The sequence below is a fragment of the Lissotriton helveticus genome, chromosome 4_1 (assembly GCF_964261635.1).
Source record: "Lissotriton helveticus chromosome 4_1, aLisHel1.1, whole genome shotgun sequence".
Lineage (NCBI taxonomy): Eukaryota > Metazoa > Chordata > Amphibia > Caudata > Salamandridae > Lissotriton > Lissotriton helveticus.
Window position 1 is genome coordinate 1,054,110,784 of NC_136063.1, and position 12,193 is coordinate 1,054,122,976.

Sequence of the window (12,193 nt, forward strand, 5' to 3'; positions counted from 1 at the left end):
CGTGGCGCGAGCAGCAAGGCTAAACTTGGAGGCGATGTAGGTTAAGTATTTGCGCACGCACCCCAGCAACAACAACCAAAGGCCCACCACAAAGGAAACTCCACACAAGGTTATGTAAAAATAGCCTTTGTATTATAATAAATATACATCAGATAAAACACACATCTTGTTACACTGTGCCAACAGGCACGGGCGGAATTTACAAGGGATATTGCACAGGACAGGGCCACTTGGACCACTGTCAGGGGTATCAGCACTTTTAGAACTTAGCACTTGTAGAAAGAAAAATCAGTGTATCACACAATATAAAAATAGAGCACACAACCAGTAATCACTGGTAACAGGACCTCACTAGCACCACCTGTACTAGGGAGAAAACAACCACCTATGTATTACAATACCTGTAGGGGTGTAAGAGGAAAACACATGATGCAATGCATAACATTCATTCAGAGGTGTAAAGGCACATGACGCATAAAAACACATTCAGAGGTGCAGGGGAAGGAAACACATGATGCAGAACCTACATTCAGCGGTGTAAAAGCAAAGCACATGACGCATAAAAACACATTCAGAGGTGCAGGGGAAGGAAACACATGATGCAGAACCTACATTCAGCGGTGTAAAAGCAAAGCACATGACGCATAAAACCACATTCAGAGGTGTATAGAAAGTACAATTGCGCCAAACTCACGTAAGTCACCACCTGTGACTGTCCCTAGGCCCTCTGGCCTTGTTGGGGCTAGGACGCCCTGTGTCCAAAGTGTCAGGGTCCTAAACGTCGCAGTTGCCCACAAAGTGCTGGGCAACTGGTGCAGGGGAAGTTAGGGCAACGTTGGAGCCTCTCTGGGCTCTGGGCAAGAAAATGGCACCCTCAGAGCCTCTCTGGGCTCCAGACACGAAGGGGCACTCGAGCCTCTCTCAGGGCTCGCAAGGCAAAAGGGCTGGAGCCTCTCTGGGCTCCAGAACGAGGGAATGGCACTCCCAGAGCCTCTCTGGGCTCGCAGACAACGGACTCTGCCTCACTAGGCAGGGGGGGTCCCTCACGGGGGACCCAGGCACAACTGGAGAGCCTCTCAGGGCTCAAAGAACAATGGCCACGTTGGAGTCCCTCTCGGGGGACTCGGGACAAAGACAAATGCCCCCAGAGCCTCTCGGGCTCACGGACAACGAACTGCCCCTCCTCGAGCCGTCTCTGGGCTCGCAAAATACAAAATTGCCCCCAGGAGCCTCGGGGCTCCTCAGTACTGGTGGGGGCTTGGTTGGAGTCCCTCACGGGGGACTCAGAGCAGGGGCAACAGCCCCAAGAGCCTCAACCGGCTCTACCAACAAAAATGCCCCGGGCGTTGGAGCCCCGGGGCTCTGCACACTGGAGGGGGGGGCGGGCACCAGCAATGTGCCCCGACGTCCCCCTCTCTCCCAACTGCCCTGGACTTGGAGCTCCCGCCCAGCCGGCTTCACTTACCGACACTTCTTCAGGCGGGGGCTCCTTCCGGCGGTTGGTGCAGACTTCCTCTGTTGCTCCGGTGTGGAGCGAGCTACACGCTGGGTCCGGAGGAGGCGGGGTAGGCTCTCGTCCTCCTCCTGGATGGCGACGCACCCTCGGCCGTCGGCGGGGCTCTCCCAGGCCACGGGAGCCCCGCGGGACCAACAGCACTTCCGGGTCGTCCGGGTGTCCCTCTTCCTCCTGGGCAGTACGTGCGGCCGGCGCCCCAGCCGCAATTAGGCCGCCATTTCTCCGACGTCCTCGAGGACGCTCCTTCCGTTGCCGGGCAACCCTCCGGCCAGGCTGATACTCAATAGGCTGGCGGGACAGCCAATGGCAGCGCGGCCCTGCAGACAAGCCCCCAGGCTCCGGGTCGCGCTGCTGGGCAGGCAGGAACTTCTCGCCGCAATCGGGGTAGCCTCCCGGGAATTCACAATTCAAAGCGAGGTGGCACTCGCTTGGGCGGCAATGACCCTGGCAGGGTGGGCACCGGCCAGGGGGCTCCCAGCTCGGCAAAGAACGGGGCAAAAGCCGGGTGGGCACCGGCTCTCACCAATAAAGCGCTCCTAGCGCTAGGACGAAATAACGCGCTCTCAAGCGCTAGAGGCCCAAACAAAGCGCTCCCAGGCGCTAGGGGCCAACAAGCCCAGCAAAAGGCCTCCTAGGCAGGCAGGGGGGGGCAAGGCTGGGCCCAGAGCCAGCACACTGGGTCTCCAGGCAGGGAGACACCCCAAGTGGCGGTCCTCTGGCCCAGCAGCAGCAACAGCCCCCTCTGGCAGGATCCAACAGCAGAACATTTTCATGGGGACACAGCCCCTTCTTTATACTGTAAAATCCCTTTGTCTAAGGTGCAGGGTGGGGGGAAAACCAGTTTCAGCTGGCTTTGGAGCACTCTTGATGGCCCAACCACCCATTTCTTTCACTGGGGAGGCTAGGGTCGTTAGACACACCACAGGGGGGCGGAGCCAGCATTGTGTGGGGAAAACCCAGCCCATCCAGGACACAGGTACACTCCTCCCACACATCACTCATGCTAATCTCCCACTCACCACCGGGCAGACCCATCCAGACTTCCTGGAGCCTGGCATGCCAGCCAGCTCCAGCCAATCACACGCCAGCACCCTCACAGCACACGTACAGCCATGTCTAGAAATGGCGCTTCGCTACTAGACACATACATGCTGCATACACCGTTGCGCAGCATTCACTCTCACGAGTCCACACATACCAGACTCAAGCCTGTACACCCCACGCATCAGGAACTACCAGGGACACATACATTCCCCATGCATTCCTATGGGCGGGCAGGCCTAGCTCAGCACATGCACTCAGAGTGCGCACGCACTTTCCCCTGGGACACAGTGAAAGTGCGCAGAATCCAAAAATCACCATCTCCAGGTCACCATTTCACGCAAAAAGTCTAGGGGTGAACCTGCCCTAAGGGCCAAAGTCCAACATAACCCCCTTCCAGCCAAAACGCAGGGGAGACCAATCACCACCGTGATGGACTTCCCTGCTTGGGGCGATAGAACACGGACGCAGGCCCGCAACTGCAGGGACACCCTCCTGTTCTACGCCATGGTGAACCCATGGGATTCCCTCCAAACACACTGTCTGGACCGACTGGGCTACCCCACTGGTACTCCCAAGTTGTCCGCGGCCAGGACCAGGCCCTGGGCCACCCAGGTGCCACTGGTCCATGCCAATTCGCAGAGCGGGGGGTAGTAACCCCTGGCACACAGGAGCCATTCTCCACTCTTCCTGTCCGCAAGACAGGACTAGACTGCCACTGGTTCTCCAGCCTAAGGCCTACAACCTCAGGCGGACCAGGAGTCTCAGGGAAGGCTCTCCTCCCCTTACCTCTTCTTCTAGGGTTCCTCCTCCCTCTGCGAGGGGTACCCCTAGAACGCCATTCCAACCCAGGACTTATCCACTCAGGTTGCACCGGGGTCAGAGGTGGGCTCTCCCACCCTCTGCACCCCCTTCCAGAGGTCTGCCCTCTCCCACCTGGAGAAGTTCCTCTGGAAGAAGAACCGGTCAGGACACTGGTTACAGTCGTCCTACCCTTCAGGTCAGGCTGACCCTGAACCTGGCCATCCAACCTCCGGTCTAAAACCTTTGGTGGAACAACTGCCTGGCACTCCAGGACTTCTGGGGACTCACACACAATCCCCCTGAGGCTAACAACTGACACATCTGTTGTGTGACTGTCTGTCTGGCGCAGATCTCCCGCCCTCTGTCCACCTGACAGTGCGGGACGATCCCCCAGACCAGAAGTGGTGCCACCCGGGTCCCTCCAAGAAGATCTAGCCCAACTGGCTAGTCTCTGGTCCACTGGTGCACCCACTGGGAAACTCATCCCCCAATCACTCCTCACGCTGGACTCCTGTACCCTCCCTACCGGAGCGGTACTGCCAGCCTCTAGAACCACAGGAGCTCTGGTTACAGACGCTCCAGGTCCTCTACTCACTAGGAGATCCTCCTCAAATGGGCTAACAGGACAGCCTAGGTCCCCAACCTGGTGTTCCCTCAAGAAACCACCCAGGCTCTGAGACAGGGCTTCGGGCCTCTGGGGGCTCTCAGCCACCCACTGACTCCTGCTCCACTGAGCCAGGCAGTCAGCCCCTACACCCTTCTCACTATACTGGGACCTAGCTGGGCTACACTGAGCCTCTTCCACCACGCTGGGCTGGAAGATCCCTGACCCACTACTTTCGGAGTCACTCACCAATGACTCTACAGAACCTCTGGCCCTTTCCCAGCGCTCTGCTTCCTCAGCAAGCGTGTCTGGATCAGTCAACCCATAGTCCAACAGGTGTTGTCGCAACCCTGGCAAACAACTACTGAGCACCTGCTCTCTGAGAACCAGATCAAACAGTTTTACAAAATCACCTTCTGTGTGAACCGATGACCAATCAGACAGTGCATCTTGACATTCATCCACAAACTCTCCCCAAGACTGGTGAGACAGTTTCATACTGCCCCTGAATCTCAACCTATACTCCTCCTCTGGGGACACAGGTACCCGACTGGGGGAACTGGGACTGGGATTTCCTATACTGGAATCTAAATAGCTGCCACCACTGGACTCAACCCTCCCTGGGGGATCCAGAACATTATGACTGCGGTCAGGGGATAATCTACCCTCCCGAGCTACTCTCTCTCTGGCAAAGGCCCTCTCAGCCTCTGCAATCCGCTCATTCACACCCAACTGCGCCATCTCTCTGGCATGCTCTAACCTGAGCTTTTCCATGGCCAGCTGGTGCTCCCTCTCTTCTCTCCTATCCAACCACACCTCTGGGGACAGGGAAAGGGATGGGGTGCTACATCTGACACTGGACCCAGCAAGGGACTCCCTATCTAGGGGATACTCGCTCTCTGCTGGCGCCCACCCACTGTCAAACTCACTCTCCACATCAGACTCTTCAGGGCTCCCCTCAGGCCCACCACCCTCCTGGTGTGCGGCCCGGGCCCTCTCTCTCGCTCTGTGCTCACGCTCCCAGTCACTCTTCTGCCACAGGATCATGTTATCCCTAAGCTTGGACTGGGTGTCTGATTCACTCACTGGGATGTCTCTCTCCTTACATAACCGTACCAACTCATGCACACTGTACTTAAACAGGCCACAAAGGTTAAAAGGCGATTCCATCTTGACAGGATGCTCACAGACACGTGCAACACAAGGGACCTTGCAATCTGAAGTAGGAGTACACAATTCCAAAACTTCCACACTCTCCTTAAAAAAGAACTCACTCATGCGTCCAGGAAAACACACCATTCATCCACACACACCCTCCCCTCGGATCGGTAAGGCAGTTTCTACCACCCCTGACTTCTCAACCTGACCAAAAGCGACACAGGTACCAAACTCTGGAAGCAGGGCGGGGGACAAATGTACAGGACACAATTATCAAATGACACTCTTCAGGAGAAGAAACAATGGAATTTTACCAACAACAATAATCCCCAAAATGTGGTTATCTAACAAATGTAGAGCTTTGAAGTGCGGCCAGCTGCTACTGTGGTACAACGCAAACACAAATCCTTATCCCACCGCTTGCCGCCAATGTTGGAAATGGGATCCCCGGCTGGCCAGGGCTTTCGCCAAAGTCAGTCAGAGACCACCACACCCAAGTCAGGGCAAGGGAGTTACACGCCAAGATAACCCCTACTCACCCTCTAGGTAACGTGGCGCGAGCAGCAAGGCTAAACTTGGAGGCGATGTAGGTTAAGTATTTGCGCACGCACCCCAGCAACAACAACCAAAGGCCCACCACAAAGGAAACTCCACACAAGGTTATGTAAAAATAGCCTTTGTATTATAATAAATATACATCAGATAAAACACACATCTTGTTACACTGTGCCAACAGGCACGGGCGGAATTTACAAGGGATATTGCACAGGACAGGGCCACTTGGACCACTGTCAGGGGTATCAGCACTTTTAGAACTTAGCACTTGTAGAAAGAAAAATCAGTGTATCACACAATATAAAAATAGAGCACACAACCAGTAATCACTGGTAACAGGACCTCACTAGCACCACCTGTACTAGGGAGAAAACAACCACCTATGTATTACAATACCTGTAGGGGTGTAAGAGGAAAACACATGATGCAATGCATAACATTCATTCAGAGGTGTAAAGGCACATGACGCATAAAAACACATTCAGAGGTGCAGGGGAAGGAAACACATGATGCAGAACCTACATTCAGCGGTGTAAAAGCAAAGCACATGACGCATAAAAACACATTCAGAGGTGCAGGGGAAGGAAACACATGATGCAGAACCTACATTCAGCGGTGTAAAAGCAAAGCACATGACGCATAAAACCACATTCAGAGGTGTATAGAAAGTACAATTGCGCCAAACTCACGTAAGTCACCACCTGTGACTGTCCCTAGGCCCTCTGGCCTTGTTGGGGCTAGGACGCCCTGTGTCCAAAGTGTCAGGGTCCTAAACGTCGCAGTTGCCCACAAAGTGCTGGGCAACTGGTGCAGGGGAAGTTAGGGCAACGTTGGAGCCTCTCTGGGCTCTGGGCAAGAAAATGGCACCCTCAGAGCCTCTCTGGGCTCCAGACACGAAGGGGCACTCGAGCCTCTCTCAGGGCTCGCAAGGCAAAAGGGCTGGAGCCTCTCTGGGCTCCAGAACGAGGGAATGGCACTCCCAGAGCCTCTCTGGGCTCGCAGACAACGGACTCTGCCTCACTAGGCAGGGGGGGGTCCCTCACGGGGGACCCAGGCACAACTGGAGAGCCTCTCAGGGCTCAAAGAACAATGGCCACGTTGGAGTCCCTCTCGGGGGACTCGGGACAAAGACAAATGCCCCCAGAGCCTCTCGGGCTCACGGACAACGAACTGCCCCTCCTCGAGCCGTCTCTGGGCTCGCAAAATACAAAATTGCCCCCAGGAGCCTCGGGGCTCCTCAGTACTGGTGGGGGCTTGGTTGGAGTCCCTCACGGGGGACTCAGAGCAGGGGCAACAGCCCCAAGAGCCTCAACCGGCTCTACCAACAAAAATGCCCCGGGCGTTGGAGCCCCGGGGCTCTGCACACTGGAGGGGGGGGCGGGCACCAGCAATGTGCCCCGACGTCCCCCTCTCTCCCAACTGCCCTGGACTTGGAGCTCCCGCCCAGCCGGCTTCACTTACCGACACTTCTTCAGGCGGGGGCTCCTTCCGGCGGTTGGTGCAGACTTCCTCTGTTGCTCCGGTGTGGAGCGAGCTACACGCTGGGTCCGGAGGAGGCGGGGTAGGCTCTCGTCCTCCTCCTGGATGGCGACGCACCCTCGGCCGTCGGCGGGGCTCTCCCAGGCCACGGGAGCCCTGCGGGACCAACAGCACTTCCGGGTCGTCCGGGTGTCCCTCTTCCTCCTGGGCAGTACGTGCGGCCGGCGCCCCAGCCGCAATTAGGCCGCCATTTCTCCGACGTCCTCGAGGACGCTCCTTCCGTTGCCGGGCAACCCTCCGGCCAGGCTGATACTCAATAGGCTGGCGGGACAGCCAATGGCAGCGCGGCCCTGCAGACGAGCCCCCAGGCTCCGGGTCGCGCTGCTGGGCAGGCAGGAACTTCTCGCCGCAATCGGGGTAGCCTCCCGGGAATTCACAATTCAAAGCGAGGTGGCACTCGCTTGGGCGGCAATGACCCTGGCAGGGTGGGCACCGGCCAGGGGGCTCCCAGCTCGGCAAAGAACGGGGCAAAAGCCGGGTGGGCACCGGCTCTCACCAATAAAGCGCTCCTAGCGCTAGGACGAAATAACGCGCTCTCAAGCGCTAGAGGCCCAAACAAAGCGCTCCCAGGCGCTAGGGGCCAACAAGCCCAGCAAAAGGCCTCCTAGGCAGGCAGGGGGGGGCAAGGCTGGGCCCAGAGCCAGCACACTGGGTCTCCAGGCAGGGAGACACCCCAAGTGGCGGTCCTCTGGCCCAGCAGCAGCAACAGCCCCCTCTGGCAGGATCCAACAGCAGAACATTTTCATGGGGACACAGCCCCTTCTTTATACTGTAAAATCCCTTTGTCTAAGGTGCAGGGTGGGGGGAAAACCAGTTTCAGCTGGCTTTGGAGCACTCTTGATGGCCCAACCACCCATTTCTTTCACTGGGGAGGCTAGGGTCGTTAGACACACCACAGGGGGGCGGAGCCAGCATTGTGTGGGGAAAACCCAGCCCATCCAGGACACAGGTACACTCCTCCCACACATCACTCATGCTAATCTCCCACTCACCACCGGGCAGACCCATCCAGACTTCCTGGAGCCTGGCATGCCAGCCAGCTCCAGCCAATCACACGCCAGCACCCTCACAGCACACGTACAGCCATGTCTAGAAATGGCGCTTCGCTACTAGACACATACATGCTGCATACACCGTTGCGCAGCATTCACTCTCACGAGTCCACACATACCAGACTCAAGCCTGTACACCCCACGCATCAGGAACTACCAGGGACACATACATTCCCCATGCATTCCTATGGGCGGGCAGGCCTAGCTCAGCACATGCACTCAGAGTGCGCACGCACTTTCCCCTGGGACACAGTGAAAGTGCGCAGAATCCAAAAATCACCATCTCCAGGTCACCATTTCACGCAAAAAGTCTAGGGGTGAACCTGCCCTAAGGGCCAAAGTCCAACAAGGTTGTGTTGGCGTGCGATGGCCGCGAGGGGGCTCATGTATACGTTGAAGAGGGTGGGGCTGAGTGAGGATCCTTGTGGTACGCCGCAAATGACTTCAGAGGCCTCGGACTTGAATGGAGGAAGGCGGACTCTCTGGGTTCTTCCGGTGAGGAACGAGGTGATCTATTCAAGTGCTTTTCCTTGAATTCCGATGTTATTGAGGCGTTGTAAGAGGGTGAGGTCACTGAAGGTCACTGAGCTGTTGCTGCAACATCCTTCTAATATTCTCTGTTTTCTGTGACACTGGCTTTGGAACACACATGGTGGCACAAAGTCCACAGATGGCGGGGCCACACTGCAAACAGAGACAACAAGAAAAGATGATCGCTAGAATCGCTCCAAGGAAAGTTAACACTTTCCATCCCCATGTGGACAGTAGTCCCCAAAACCATCCCATCACAGACCAATTTCCGGTGTCCTGATGAATAGACTCGCAAATCACAACTTAGAAATGGCTTGGTATACTGTAGGGGCATTATCAGGAACGTAAACGCAGCAACTAGACCCAATCAGTTTACAGACTCCTCCTCTATCTGCAAGGACAATGTCTAAAACCATTCGGTTTTGTAAAGTCATAAGACGATCCGCCTGAAGCTCTGCTGTCAGATTATTCAATGCTCCAGAAGTCACATTTATGGTAGCATCGACCACACGAACTAGACGTCTAATGTTTCTGCTATTGATCATTGGACCCCCAAAGGGAAGAAACCCTTTCAGAAAATCTCCTCCCTCTTGTCCAGCTGTGTCTTCAGAATCAATAACCCCTCTAACATATCTCTTTTTATGGTGACCTGCAGGAGCAATATATGTCGGAGGAAGAAGGAAATCTACAGAACATGTTCCCGAAAAATAGGTGGGAAGCCATGTGTAGGCTCTATCGTGACAGATAAAATAGGTACCTCGAGATGGTACTAACGGTGAAGAAACCAGGGGTGTGTAAACGTACGTATGGGAACAATTGCTCTTTTCCTGTTTGATCTTAGTGTTCTGACCATTTATTTGCAAACACAAGTTACCTTCATGAGGTATAATCCAAATCGGTGAAGATCTTCTCTGTTTAACCTTATCAGTGAGGCTAGTGATATAACGAGTCACATTCCAACCATCATATGCTTGTTTCTCATCAATGGGAATCTTACTAATGTCAGCAATTTTAGCCATAGTCACTATTCCCTTTATCAAAGGTCTGTGACTAAAATCTACTCCACCATTATATGATCAACCAGGAGGATATCGGAGTTGATTCTGGTATGCATTAGAAAACATAGCCAGATAAGCCCAAGCAGAACCTTCATATGCAAACGGGAGGACTAAGTACGGCATCCCTCTCTCTGTATTATGGGGCATGAGCCCACAAACCCAACAGTCAGTAGTGTTAACTACCAGTTGATGCTGATGTAACAACTGGATGAGCGAGTTGTTAAGAAATTCTGTTCTCCTGATTTGTTCATGATCTGGGAGTGCATAGAATTTGTGCGGGGAAATAGTAGTAGAAAGCAAAGAGACAGAAGTAGGAGCAGGTGTTTGCTGCATAGTGTGGATAATCCATCCTACACAAGCTAATAAAGTACATAAACATACTAGAATGCATAATGCTATGCCACAACGACTAAACAATAATTTCTTATAGTGGTTTCTTTTTATCATCACCCCCTTCCACTTCGTTATCCATTTCTCTAAAGGCGTTGCTCACGGTAATCTTCCAAGATCACTTGGCTGTGATTATTAGCCGTCCTATGACACTGCAAGACCTGTTCACCTAGTCACTATTCAGGTCACAGCCTAAGACTCATACCATGACCCTGCAACTTGATGGATAGTGGAAAAAGAATGTTTTTTAATACACAACAAGATTATAATCCGCAAAAAAGAAAGGAAAAACACAAAGTTCAATTGTTTTTGGTCAACCTAGGTCTCAGGTTGTACCGTGTCTTGCCAGGTATCGTTTGGTTTTGAAACAAAGTCTCTGGATCTGACGTGTTCAGTCGCAAATGTAGCGACACAGCTTCCTGTAACACGTTGTCGTCTTCTTTTTCCGAACTTGTCCAGTCCAGGCGTGCACTACTGAATGATACAAATCTGGGTACTTTCTCACTTTCTTCATCACCTACGCCTTCTCGGACCCACTGGTCATAGAGTAAAGGCAAAGGTACCCTTTTACAGTGCACACTGTGGATCCAGTTTTTTTTCCCAACAACTTTCACGGCTGTACGTGTTGTTAAACGTACTTGTCGTGGCAGCCCCCAACGAGGTTCCAAATTACTTTTCCTCTGAAAGTTTTTTATGCAAATATAATCCCCAGGTTGAATGGAATGACCTGGATCTGAAGAAGCCTCCGGCAAAGCGTTTTGGACCTGTTGGCGGATAACACGTAATTTAGTGGTGAGGTCATGCAAATAATCAACCAACAATGGATATGGAATATCAGAATATTTCTTGGGTCGAGGGACTCCCCAGACATTAGCTGGTCGTCCAAAAACAATCTCGTATGGACTAAGTCCTAAACGAGAATGGACTGTCGTTCTTGTCGAGAGAAGTGGCAAAGGCAAGGCATCAGGCCAGGAAAGACCTGTGCTGGCCTGAATCTTTGCTAATTTGAGCTTGAGAGTGCCATTATAATACTCTACCAAACCCGCTGACTGAGGATGGTTTGCCGCATGGAATTTCTGTCTAATACCAAGACCCATACATACTTTCTGCATAATTTGGCCTACGAATTCACTCCCATTGTCACTCCAGACAATGCGCGGCAAACCAAACCTAGGAAAGAATTCTTTCAAAAGGATTTTGGCAGTAGACAAAGCAGTATTGTCCTTTAGGGGGTAGGCCTCTATCGATCTGGAAAAGGCACAAACCACCACCAGAACATACTTGAGGTTATTGGAACGTTCCATGTGAATGTAATCTATTTGCAATACCTCAAAAGGGTACGTAGGGGGAGCAAAATGACCTGCCGGAGTTGGTGTTCCCTTTCCTGGATTGTGCATCAAACAAACAATACAATGCTTCACCACATTCTCTGCACATTTGGGAATACCTTCATTCTGCCATACTGGAGCCAGCAGTTTACATATTCCCTTTGCACTAATATGAGCTGGACCATGTGCCATAGTAACTACAGGTAGTACATACGCATCTGGTAACAACCACCGCTGGTGCTCTGACAATTCCGACCAACATCCCGTCGTGTCCAACATTCCCGTACTCTCTCTCCACTTACTCAATTCTTTCTCAGTTGCTTCCTTCTGGATCATTTTCACACTTTCTACTGTCTTCACACATACCTACTTCTGCGACCCATCTTGCAGGGCCTGCAACATACATGCGACTTTTAACATCTTTCGCTGTTTCTTTCGCCACCTCATCAGCAAATGCATTCCCTCGACCCACATCATCAGTGATCCTTTTATGCGCACTGCACTTTACAATCACTACGTGAGTAGGCAAGGCAAGTGATTCAATAAGGTCAGTTACCAACTGACCATGCTGTATTTTAGTGCCGTGGGAAGTAAAGAATCCTCTTTCCTTCCACAAA

General features: G+C 53.2%; 1 protein-coding gene across 1 annotated transcript in view; it reads left to right on the forward strand.

The window, feature by feature from the left end:
* The window catches only part of MARCHF6 (membrane associated ring-CH-type finger 6), a 1,360,950-nt gene that overhangs the window by 1,265,784 nt on the left and 82,973 nt on the right, over positions 1 to 12,193 (forward strand). The window lies entirely within an intron of this gene.